Source organism: Etheostoma spectabile, chromosome 7 (assembly GCF_008692095.1).
Source record: "Etheostoma spectabile isolate EspeVRDwgs_2016 chromosome 7, UIUC_Espe_1.0, whole genome shotgun sequence".
Classification (NCBI taxonomy): Eukaryota; Metazoa; Chordata; class Actinopteri; order Perciformes; family Percidae; genus Etheostoma; species Etheostoma spectabile.
The window spans coordinates 17,472,805-17,486,495 of NC_045739.1; the positions used below are offsets into that span (position 1 = coordinate 17,472,805).

Below are 13,691 nucleotides of genomic sequence, written 5' to 3' on the forward strand. Positions count from 1 at the left end.
ATTTGCTATAAAACCCAATGGGGCAGAGACAGGTATTGTGCGAGTTTTAATTATCTCAGGATAGCCTCCAACAGCTGCTGTGTGTTTATTTCTTTTAGCACTTAAAGGAATGCTCTCTATTTCCCCCATTGACAGCCCACTGTCATGTAGTGTGTATTTTCTTAATATAATTTATTCCTGTTTCGTTATTTTATCCTGTGAAAAAAAAGACAGTCATTATGATCGTCATGCTCAGCTTGCGACTGACCTCATTGTATCACGTTGTCAGGGCTGTAGGCACAATTGAAGGGGTCTGCAATGCCGAACTGCAGATTCTGTTGTTGCAGCTTTTAATTGGTGTGAAATTACTTTTTTGGTGGAGGCATAAGTATCTGACTTCACTTGGAATAATTGAGTTTGATATGGTTGACAGACACCCCCATGAAAGTTGGTCGACATAAACAAAGAAATGTCAATGGATTCCAGCAGAGGCGCCATAAGGAAATTGTTGCTAACACAGATGGGCAGCCACACCCAAGTGTGTCCCATTACATGTGAATGTAATAAACCAGAATGGGCAGCCTGCCAGTGCAGTTATAAACACTTAATTATGTATTCACCTTTTGTGTACAATAACATATCTTTCTGCACAGTGAGGGAAGAGAGATTGATTTGATTCATCTGTAAGTGTCACTGAGTCTTGTCGAAATCTGCCCTTTTAGTTGTTAGATAATGACATCAGTCAGATGGTTGTCTTCAGTAAGATATGAAAACCGGAGAAAAAGGGCATATGCTGACCTTTGTTTCACATGTACTGAGCTGTATGAAACACCAATTTGACTTAATGCTGCTTCAGAGCATGTCATCTTGTTTTCACTGGCTCATGGAAGGTACTTGACCTAACTTTTAGAATCAGTCTGAACAATTGTTTGACATGGCACTCGGACTTCCTCTCAGAGAAAATTACATCACTTCTGCTGGGGGTCTGGAGGTTTAGTGGAAAGTTTCACCCAATAGCAATAACAACAGTGAAATGTCCCGCTTAGTATGGGGAAGTATGCTGAATTATTTCTTGTGCAGAAGATTTGTCGGTAGGTGACGTATGCATAGCCTATTATTGTCCCACTAGGTGTTGAAATTCCTGGCTTTCAAAGTTTCTCAAGCTCATATCTTTGTTGATGGAATTTGAAATGTGGTCTTGTAAAGCTCTCATGTACTGTACAGAAAAGACACAAAAGCAGTGGTGCCAGGTCATGGACTTCAAATGGCTACAAGCAAGGTTCAAGGTTCTTAATTTGGCATGTGCACAACAAATCAAAGTATTTGTTGGCAATAAAAATTGGATGCCTCAGACACCCTCCAACAATACTCATTAAATAACCACAAAAAGAAAATAGTAAAGCAAAATCTTAATTTGGCCAAAACAAATACTACAAGTTAAGATATAGAATAAGTATTTTATGCAACTAAAATATAATTAAAGTCATAGAATTTGTGTAAACAGTATTGCAAATACAATTGAATGTAAACTGAATGAAAAAGGAATATAGTTAATGGTTATATGCATAGTGACATGTAACCAATATATTATTATTTATACAGAGGTGTAAATAACCAAGTAAATACTTAAAGCATATATTGTTATAGTATACTGTACATAGCACATCTTTCATGTTCGTAGTAGTGGGCAATTCAAGACCATGTTGGATTTTTTTTTTTTTGCGCATGTAATTCAGACAGCGTTGTCATATCAGAAACAGAAAGTGAGGCGGTAAGACTTCCGCTGCGTATCACATTAGAAGAGAAATACCAAGCTCCTAATCACACACTCGGCCCAGGTGGCTAAATGTAGGTTGCGTTTACAGTCCTGTGTGTCATTTGACACCTTTAAATAGCACTAGGTGTAGTGAGATATAGCGTAACACCAGAGTACTTCCTCATGGGCCTTAACTTGAGCTTGTTTTTTATGTGTTGTTTTCACAGTGGGGTTAATGTTTGAAATAGTAATGCATTTTCCCTTCTAAACTCAATGCAAAAATCCCAATAGTGGCCTCTACATGCTGAAATATTCACCATAATCCACAATAAAAAAAAACTTAAAGTTGATGAATAAATGAGAGGATGAAGCTTTGTCGTTAGAAGAAAAAGGTTTGGTTACCTTGTCGCACAAAATTAGTGACATCATGTGAGCCAGTGTTGGTTGGAGCTAAAGATTACAATTTTTTAAGTAAAAAAGAGCCTGGGGGTGTGGAGGTAGAAATAAAGTGAGCTTAGCAGCCCTACTGTAGTGCGTTCCCCATCTCTGCTTGCTCTGCTAGACGCTCAAGGCTTCATTAGCCGCTAGTAGCACCACCCAAGACACCCAGAAATCTCCCCAAACAGGCTGCAGTCAAATTGCATTGTGGGTAATACTGTAGTGTTGCCAGGTTTTGACAAAAAAAAAAAAAAAAAAATCATTGGAACAAAAAAACAAACTATCTGTAGTTCTGCTGCATTGATTTTGATTTAGTCTATATTGACGAAGGTTCGTTTACGGGACAGTTCCGCAGCTGCCGGAGGCTCCGCCAGATGTCCCTCATTTTCGGCCGCATGTCCCTCACCTTCTGCTTTCTTTCTTCTTTAGCAGTGTTTTTATTGACTTTTTATTGCAATCACAACTTTAATGGGATGGCTTTAAGAGAACATACTGGTGTGACACTTAATGACATATTTGTTTGTGTTTTAAACCTTAAAACGGGCTTGGAGTGGATGATTGCTATGGATACATCAGGGGGACACGTGTATGCCAGGACTACCAGTAAGCTTGCAATTTTGAATGTAACACTGGTCAAATGGTTTCCAGATTTTCTCATACCCTAGGCACAGTGCATGTTCCTTTAGCCTCATAGCATTTAAATCAAACGTCCGGTACATTACTGATTTATTTATTCAAAGGGATTGTTCAGAGTAATTTCCCCCTAAGGTCCTTTGCACCATGACCTTGAGCCAAACACCCTCCCCAAAAGCTTTCTTTCCCTTGGTCCAACATTAGTCGAGTTAGCATTATCAGCCAAAAGCCTTGGTGCAGGCGCAAAATGAAACCAAATTAATACAATATGTTTGTTGTATCTCTTTTCGGTGTTCCGAAATGTCCCTAAGCCCTTATCTTACTGCCGGTAGCAGCAGTGACCGGAAGTGTTATTTAAATAAACTCCTGGTGTACTTACAAACTATACAATACCTCGTTTTATGAGTTCAGAATTTGTACTACTGTAGAAGTTGGTACCATTACGGGCATTATTAGTGAGGTAATTTACAAAATAAACCTTTGGCTTCATTAACACCTGCACTAAGGCATTCGGATGATGAGTGCTAACTCGACCAGTGTTAGACCAAAGGGAAAAAAGCTTCTGGGGGGGGGGGGGTGTTTGGCTCGAGGTCATGGTGCAAACGACCCTAGAGTGAAATCACTCCGAACCATCCTTTTAATTAACCAGAAGTCTGCATCAGCCAACTACAGCAGAGTTTGCTTTTTTTGTTTCTGAGATGCGTCACAAGTTTTTTTTCCAATCGTTTTCTGAAATATCTTCTTTTAAGTAACTTCTGTTTTCTTTGTGTTGAAATTCTAAACTCTGGTCGATTTAGGAAACATCTTCCGAGCTCGAACCGACAATCAAATTATATATATATATTTTTTTAGTGTAAAATTCTCACACACTCGACAGCCATTTTAATTCCAGACCATGTCTCCCTGTGTGTGTGTGTGCGTGTGTGTGTGTGTGTGTGTGTGTGTGTGTGTGTGTGTGCCATCATAGCAAAATGTGGTAACTACCACAGTCCTACAGCTGTGTAGAGCAAAATGAAGGCTGAGTTAAAAAATGAGTGTGGTCCAAGCAAGGACTTTGGAAGTACGACCCTGGCCTGATTTGGCATCGTAGTAACATTGTTATCCCATTGCAAGATGGTCTCTCGTTTAATGTTAGGTAAAGATTGTGGTCATGCTCAAAACAAATCCAAATGCATATGCCTGTGGTTTGTTGATGTAAATACTTTGCATTATTGTAGTGAAACTAAAACTTTTGGGGGGGGGGGGGGGATTGCCGCCAACATTTAGCATCCATTAGCACAACTACATCTGAGCCATGGTGATTGCCATTTCATTGAACCAAGTTAAACATCTTTATTTACATATTTTTGACTTACATAAGTAGGCCTAGTCCTTTATCTACCATCCTGCTGTCGATTTTATCCAGTGTTGATGCCACTGGACCACCAGCTTTAGTGAAGAACAGACCTGGCACATAAACAGTTAGCGAAACCATTTATCTTTGTCCAATCAAAAATAATTGCCTCCTCTTTTCAGATCAAGCCACCTATACAGAGAGAAGAACCTTAAAAAATCCCAGTGGTTGGAAGCACATATCTGGATATGAATATGTTGATGATAAATAGCTGCCAGAGATTAAGCACAAAGCTCGCACACACACACACACACACACACCACCCACACCAAACACACAAAACAAAGGTCCACCCCCACACCAACACACACACACACAACAAAGAGGTCCACCTCCTCACACCCACTACAGCATGGATTCCTTTATGAACAACATGAGTCAGTCAGGTTGGCTTTTTATTGCAGCTGTAGCTCTCCACATCCCTGTCCTTGGACCAGACTCAGCCAATCACGCCTGCAGGAGGAAAGAAGATGAAGCAAGCCGCATTCATCAACAGCTGACCAGAAATGAGTCGGGGACAGACTGACCAGGGGCTGTGTTTCTCTCTGGTAATTGGCTCAGTTTTAGATCTTAATATATTCAACAGATGTTTGCCTCAGCCCTGAGCCATGGAACAGCCAACTGTGGAGGAATTTGCCCTCTGTGCTGTGGTGTCCTTTTTTGTTAGCTGCTCTGGCACCTGTCTCTCCGTGTATATAGTGTGCTATACATCATAGTCCAATTCGGCATCATGCAACTTGGAGCAAAATAAACCACTTTGTCATAATACTCTCTTAACAAAAATAGACTGTAGACTAGCAGTGGTTCTCAACATGGGGTCCTGGGACTTGCCAGAAGTTCCTACAACTAAATTTGTTTTTTTCTCACAGAGGTGTAATTCCGTGGAAATACCACTATTTAGGAAATGCATACTCACGAATATATCTGTTTAACAATTTATATAATTCAATTACTCAAACCTTTTCATACACAAGCATTGTTAGAAAATGTGGCCAACCATAACATTGGAATGTTTTATCACTACATAACGTACTTTTGTATAATTTTGAATGGATTATTTTACAATGCTGGAAAGGGTCACTTTTAGATGGCGCCAAACTACCTCAGCAATGTTGTGACATTGAACTAAGAAGCTATCAAATACTTTGCCTCTGTAAGCTGTGAAACGTTTGTAGCTTGCTCCATCTTGGAGGATGGCGGCTGTAGTCAGCCTGGATTCCCATCAGTTACACTGGATTACAATAGACCCACAGATACTGCCAGAGGAAAAGTGTCATAACTTCTCAAAATGTCCCAAGAAACTACTCAAACTATTCATGCCGCCCAATCCACTTTTCTGCAGTTAATCCATACACTAAATCTGCACGCTAAATGTGTTCTAAACAATCAGTAAACTGCTGAAAAATGCTTCAGAGCTACATTAAAAAGCATGTGGATATACTTTTGTGTACTTTTATGATGGAACTGTTTTTCATAGTGTTGGCTAAGCCTCAGTACCAATTAAGGGAAACCTTAATCCCACAGCAAGGACATTTTAGGTAACAGTCTGCTTCCTAGTTTGTGACAACACTTTGGGGAAGGTCCTTTCCTGTTTCACTAAGGCAATGCTGCATTGCTAAAAGCCATAAAAAAATATGTTTTACAGTTTGGTGTGAATGAACTTGACTGGCCTGCACAGAGCCCTGACCTCAACCCCATCCAACTCCTTTAGGATAAACTGCAATAAAATTAAAATTACTACTTAATTAGGGTTAAGAGACCTTCGTCGCCATGGTTAAAATAATGTGGTTACGGTTTGGGAAGGATTGTGGTCATTGTTCAAAGAAACCAACTTTAAATGTCGGTAGGGAATGGGAAACAAACTGGGATTTCCGGTGTCAACAACTCTCTCCACCCCGGCCTTATCCCTTCGTAAACTTTGTTGTTCTGTAATGCCATCAGCCAATTTGTTCCTTTACTCCCAAAGGACAAAGGTTATAATTCCTATAGCCCTGTGGCAGCTATCTTGCACATGGACATGTTGCTTTTGCTGTAGGAAGACATTTTTATGGATATTTTAACACATTTATCTGCCATGGCTTTGACAAGCTGATGGCCGGTGCCATCACGTTATTATTATTCTCTGCAAGACACCAAGCTGTAAACTCTCAGGCGCCAAGTATTTTATACTATAAATGATCTTTTCAATAACAGTTTTAAGACACCCATAAGGGCAATTCATTTAAATTGTCATGTTTCTTTAAATGATTGCTGCTCATCGTAGTAAAGTGCCATGAGTTGAGTATCCTCAATGAAACCTTTCTTTTTCTATGTGCAAGGCAGTTGCTAATCAAGTGACAAACTCTAGACATGGGCAGCTGCTGTTAAAGGCTTGACTCTTATAAAGCCCCAAAAACACTCTCCTACAAACAAAAGACAGTTGTTTGTTAGCTTTTTTCTAACATGGCCTTCTCTGTTGCGGGTGGTAATTAATTATTTATAAACAACACACATTTTTTGTCAGTGCCACAAGATCCACTAAAAAGGGCCACACAAATGGAGTTATCAACAGCGTTTGTTTATTTCTTGACTGTAATGCGTATTTAAATGACAAGAAATGGTATTGCGCTCCCTGCAAAGGCACTGACCTTGATAATCTTTGACTCCTTTAAAGTCCACTTGATCACAATCTCCTTTCATTCTCTCCTCAGGCTTTTGCCTAATGTTCTCTTGTAACCTTGAAAATGTATTTTCCATCATATCAGCATATTCCACCTCTCCTTATCGCATTATGATGCTTTGGTATGCCCGTTGCAATTGTGCTTCCTTATAATTGCTTCAAGAACGTTAACCTCTTTTATTAATGGTGACTCCAATTTTAGTGAGGCTGGTCTCCGAGGGTCAGTTTTATTGAATCGTCTGTTTGAATCTCTGTCTGCTCTAAATGGAAATGCATTCAGCTTATTTCATTTATCATAAGCCTATAGTCTTCGGCCGTCTTCGGTTTCCCTCCCATCGTTCATAAAGAATAGAACAAATCATTTTATCCAGAGTGAATGTTAGATTTCACAAGAGACAGTCTGCAGTTTGACTGCATTACAATACGTAAATTTGATTGCACACAATATAAGGGGCATCTTTAAGGCTAGCTGCTACCCTTTATGTCCAAGAGTTTAAGGTTTTTATTACTATAATGTCTGCACAAATATGTAACTTCTGTATGCACTGTAGGTTTCAAGTAATAATGTTGCAGCTAAAAATCCTTTTGAGCTATTAAATATTCAAAGAGCCCATTTTTGGGGGTGGGGAATACAAAACTTTTTTATATTCTCATTGTGCATCTGGAAATAAAATACTTTCTCATTTTTGGGTTGGAAATTCATTTCTTCCAAACATGCCAATTCTTTTTGGCCATAGAGGCCACTTAGGCTGCAACAAAAGTGAACATAAACTAAGAGGGTCCCATTCTCCCAATTTATGTTGTAGATTTCATTGTTATTATGTTGGTTTAAAATATGGTAACTGGAGGGAATTTTTCTTGGCGCTCAGAAAGCAATGAATTGGAACTTCAGCGGGTAATCTAAAAGAGACCAAAGTGCGTATAGTTCATCTGACCAGCATTCTCACCACTAAGCAAAATACGGTGCTAAAATATGTCTTCAATGCACACTAAAAGCTCGGTGGGTCATACGGAAGGTAAGCATGTCTTCCCTACTTTATTTAATTTGAGTTAGTTACTGTAAGCTAACTTAATTTACATACCTGATGTTTCCTGAGGTTGGATATCAAAATATTTGACGTTGATAGCATTTTCAACACTGTCAAACATTCTTTGCAATGCAAGGTTATGTTCAAACCCTTCTCAAACCCTTTGCATGAGATTTTCTTTTCTATTTTCAGCACATGAAGAACATGCAAAGCAACACAATATTATAAATTTATTCTAGCTTTTTACAGAAAATATTCAGATGTAATCCCCAATGTAATTATGCACATTTTCATTGGTTATTGTAACTTAATCACACATTTTTCCGCCGTAATGCCGTTACATGTAACTAGTTACTCCCAACTTCAATACCAAAATTCAAGAGTCTGTCCAGCAGATGTCAAGAGGTCTTGTTCTGTATGAAAGTCCTGGAGAAACAGACAGGCTGACTGACCCTGCCTCTAGCAGAGCAAAAATGATAAAAGGTACATACACCAGGACTCTCTTTCTGTCCTTGCAAGGAAAATATACTGACTCTGTCAAACATCCGTGAATGTGTCCAGTGAACCTGAAAAAGAAATATCTTACAGATGTTGCAGTCTTGTCAGCGGGGGAAAAAAAATTGCATAGAGTGATCCTTTTTATAGCAAATCAATGTTCCCCACTTAGTTGCAGGTTACATAGAGGTGAAAGTTTCCCTGCTGAATTGTGGCCCAGGATTTATCACAGTACCTGTATAATCAGTATTTAACTATCCATTTCTCTCTTTGACCATCATGGCATTAAGATAGACTCTACCCCTTTGCAAGAGTGAAACGTTGACTATTAAGGAGTGAAGCCATTCAACCATGGTTTTGTGCAACTTAATGGCATCAACTTCTCCAGAGACCGATTTTCATTTTAGATTTGAAGTCTTTCAAATCATTTTGTGATAGTCAAGTTTTAAGTTTATTCTCAAACATTACTCCGGGGCATATAATAATTGTTTCTGAATATAACAAAACTGATACATTTAAAAACTTTCCACACTATACTTTCAGTTTAACTCTGATTATGCCAATCAGGCTGATTTTATGCTGGAAATCCTTTTGTGCAAGTATGTGTCAGTAACACAAAAAAACCTTAATTATCATACACCACAGACATGGAAATCTGTGGGTGTATTCAAATTTGAAACGTCTTGGGGTGAAATTGAATATATAATGCCTGCAGCAGCATAACTCAGTCAGTGAAATGAAGGAAACAGCCTTGTGGCTAGCTCATGCATCTGACACCGCAGTTGGAGGAAAACAAAACATAAATGGGCACTCAACTCCACCAGTACATGCTTCAATGAATGTTGTCTGCTGGGGCTCTTAAGTCCAACGGTCTTAGTTAACGTTGTCAACTTGTTTCTGTGTAGGTGTTTGGTGAAATGTTGGCTGTCTGAAGGCCATTCTGGATAGCCTGGCATAGCAAAACCAGATTGCAAACGAAAGACTCTGGAACCTTTTCCGTTTTTTATTTATTTATTTCCAACAGACCGGCATTCCTTCAAAGAGCTGAAATACCCATCATATCAGTTTTTGCCATCAGAATTTGAAAATATTACTACTTTGAACGTACAATAAGTAATTTTCTGCCGCCAGGGGTCTCTTAATGAAAACAATGGATGTAAACAAGGACTTTTGATAACGTTGGGAAGTGGCATTATGGGAGTTGTAGTTGTCATAGTCTAACACAATTGCTGATTAAAATATATCTGTTCACGGAAGGGTGTATCTATTACAGTTTTATCCACGTTACGTTTGTTCATGTCATTCTGATAAAATAGCTACAGTTTCAGCAACGTAATTTTGTTTTCTTGATTAATTTTGTTTTGTTAGCTAGCTAGCTAGCTAGCCAACCATGTAGCAAGCAAACAAACATAACATTAGCCACTCAGCTAAAACCACAATATCACTACATCACCGGCTCTTTGGTCAGTTTGTCAACACTAGATCAAATGCACACCTTCACACTGTAAAATAAGATGGCATGATTTAAAGCGGCGGACACATCTTTAAAATATGCTTCGGTGTGGACCAAAGAATTTGAATGTTTTTTCAATTAATGTCATTTGCATAGAAAGGAACCAATTTGCCACCAAATGGCAGTGCATTTTGGGGTGCTTTTTACCCTTTGTGGGTGCTTTTTGTTTTATTTGTGCAGGGTTAACAGTTGCAGATGATGTGCATCCTTTTGTGAATTTGCCTGTATTATCTCTCAACTGAGCATTATGTAATGGCACGTGTATTTTGGATAACAAAACTGGGAAAAATGTCAGTGTTCCCTACATTGTGTGCCTGGGTTTTTACCAGTGGTGCTTTGCTAAATCCTAATCTGCAGCTGGAGGCTTTGGATGGAAGATTGAGTGTATTCATCTGTTGCATTAGCAGAGGGGAAATACCCCAATGCACAGAAGAAAACAATTTGATGTCAAATTAATTACGTATCCTCAGAAATACCTCACTGCAAATATCGTTGAAAGTTGGTATGCACCCATTTGTGCTTGATATGCGTGGGCCTTATCCTTTTCACAGTGCGTGGGTGGGTGACAATTAAATGAGGGCAATAAATAATATCACCGCCAGCTGATAACAGAAAAAAAGTCTGTCTGTCTCACATCTTCCAGTTAAAGCTCTAACAGAACCAGAGAAGCTCCAGTAGATGCAAAAAGCTACTCTCCTCTTGCTCCCCCTTAAGTGACAAGTGACAGATTCTGCATTTACATGAGCTTTACATATTAATAAAGCTGCTCTGGAGAGGATCATGCCTTCTCCATCAACGTGTTTGGCCTCGTTTCCTCTGCTTCATCAAATGATTGTTTTCCCTCCCGTTCAAGATAGTTCCGATCCAGTTTTTGCTCAGAAAGATAAGTGGGCAAACTTGAGAAATCGTGTTCATCTTATCAGCTGTTAACTGCTGTGAAAATGAAATGGAACAGCAATCAAACATGATAAAACCCCTGCCTACATCCAGACGTCACACAAGCTTTATCTTGTGATGTTTGCAATGTGCAATCTGGAGCTGCATTACTGACAAAGACTGAGCTTTGTTGATTTATTGAGCTTTTAGGGTTTTTTGGGTTCTTTTTTTCACCACATTACATTTATTTTATAGAGATTACTGATCTGACTGAGAAAATTGACCCATTATCCTCCCCCAGAATTGTCCTGTGGTGCTGGTACAGTCTGACTTCTATATAGTTTCCTGTCTGCACTCATTGTAGCAGTGTTGCAGGACCTCTCATTTCTCCTTACTGACTAAGCAGGAATGAAGTGAATGCTCATACTAACTTTGAGACCAGTGGAAAAAATATTAAACATTGGTAATAAAATGGAGTAGTCATATTTGTTAACTCTTGCTTACATTGGAAGACTCCAGTACACTGACTTCTGGCTTGCAGATGGACATCAGAGATCTACTTGATTAGTTTCAACACATTTTTACTCCAAGCAATTCTTGGTCAGGTGCCTTTGGCATTTGTTACTTACGCAAAAAGTCCCACAGAAGGCTTGTATCATGTAGACGGGCCAACAGTTTTGTTATCCTTACTTAGAATTCCTCATGGGGGCAGCAGAAACTATGCACTATAGCTTTGATACTACGTCATCTGACAGCACAGTGGTCCAGCGCTGAGAGCCACTGACCAAGCGTCAGTATTGTATGAGCACTACTACTACAGCTCTAATGCACATTTGTGTAATGTTTTGTTGAGAGACCGTCCGATGCTCAGACAACTGTAATACAGTAGAGCCTTGATGTGGATGGTGGAAACAGGTGGATGTTTACAGTACATGATGGCTGCACCGATGAATGCAGGATTTGAGTGAGGGAAAAACAATTACCTTTGCATTTCCGTGAGCATTTAAAAAGGTCAAGCACTCCTGAATGAAAGCAACCAGCTCTTATCAATACTGGCTTTTGAGGCCATTCCAAAAGAAATTTGTTTAAGAACAGGCCAACCAACAATTACTCATTAAACTAAGACTGTAGTTTGTATGAATTGTCTCTGCATTGTAATTAATGACAGGGAGACTATGCAAATATGCATGCCCGCTGAAGATTATTTCACCATTCATAGCAACTTGAAGGTGAAACTTGAAGGCAGGAAAAAGAAGCTAATAGCTTAGGAGGCCCTCCAATTAATTTTGACCGCGCATATTTGGATCAGAAAAGCAGATCAACTTTATCAACGGACTAGTCCCACATATTGGAATATACACTTGTTTGGTTTCTTGCCCAGAGCCATAAAGAACAGCTGGCCATGTTTATCCTAGTTGAGGGCAAAGACAGGAAGTAACAATCCAAGCTCTATCAGAAGGTAAAACAAAATCAACCTTTTCAACAATCAATTTTGCAGTATGTGTACACACATTCCATATCTAGCAATAATACTTACCCTCAACATCCAGAGGGTAGTCCCTCCAAAATGCAACCACCTCTGCCCTTTTTTTGTTGCTGCCCACTGCTGACAGTCAAATTTCAAAGAGCTGTTCTAGTACATCAGCTGTGAGTGGGGATGACTTGTGACAAAAACAGCAGTCTGAAAGCATCTGGGTGCATTCTTATTGCTCAAGAACACCAAGGGTCTTCATCCCTTGCTTGAATCTGTAAAGAATTATCATGAAAAGATATAAATATCTCTTTTTAGATTGGATAAATCATCACACAGCACATGAAATGGATGACCTACAAGACAGTTTAGTGTGTTTGATTATGCAAAAAGGCCTTGTCTTATCTAAAGCATGATGTTCTTTAAGTTATTTTATATGATACATGCAAGCCTGTATACTAAGTGTGTGTGTAAGGTTGTACACTGGTTGAAATCTTTAATTATTCTTAATTATGTTTGCTAAAAAATGGAGTTACACAAACCCGTGAAATGCTCCACTGACTCGATGAACCACCTGAAACATGATAATATCCTCCACCAAGAGATCTTTGTCCTCTATGCGTTTCAAAGGCCTTAGACATCCAGCATTGGCCGGATAATCTGTAAGTGGTTCTGTGGCCTGTTGCAGTTCATCAAAAGATGTACATTCAGACACCTAAGGACAAATTAACAAGTTATAGTTGACTATACAATGCTTAACAGCAAACAAACTCAACATTATTTTCTGTACTGAGATATAACACATAATCCATTGCAATTATGTTGGATTAGACTATACTCTAATCTCATTCATTAAATATTAAAAACAAGCAATGAAACCTTCCAGGTTCAGAAAGTAAGTCAAGTATAGTAAAATAACCGTTAGAGCACAGCAATGTGCCATTTTCTCCACAGACTGTCCAGTTTATCTCCTTGTCATATTTTTTCTGCGTACTGCTTCAGTGATCCAAAAGCCAAAGTAGCATCCTCAACTTGACTTCACTATTTATTTAAGCATATTGGTAGATTTATAGAAATGGCAATAGGTTCTAAAATCACCAACTCAATCTGTAATGAAATTGTACATACTATAAATAAATGAAGATGCATGAGTAAGTGAGAAGTTTTCTTTTCACACAGATAGGCTAAACATTGTCACCCAGTCAGATGATTGCAACTCAGCTAGCTAGCCAGACGATGCTAGAGCTAGCTCTCTCATTTAACGTTATTTTTGCTGTAAACTGACTACTCTGCCTACTGCCTACTAAACTTCCTATCCAGGGCTGGGACACATATTCACATGGTTTGATAAAGTACTTATTGGACTTTAAGTTATCATTGCACCTACAATAATGTAGCTGTCAATTAAGGTTGTGCTGTACATCTCATCTGCGTTTTTTCCTGCATTCAC

General features: G+C 39.0%; 1 long non-coding RNA gene across 1 annotated transcript; it reads right to left on the minus strand.

The window, feature by feature from the left end:
• Positions 1–3,294: 3,294 nt before the first annotated feature.
• On the minus strand, positions 3,295–8,691 carry LOC116692767 (uncharacterized). Its single transcript, XR_004332776.1, has 3 exons — positions 8,678–8,691; positions 6,596–6,598; positions 3,295–3,440 (listed from the first exon to the last, which is right to left on the minus strand). It is a non-coding gene; the product is annotated as an uncharacterized LOC116692767 (long non-coding RNA).
• Between the last annotated feature and the right edge of the window lie 5,000 nt (positions 8,692–13,691).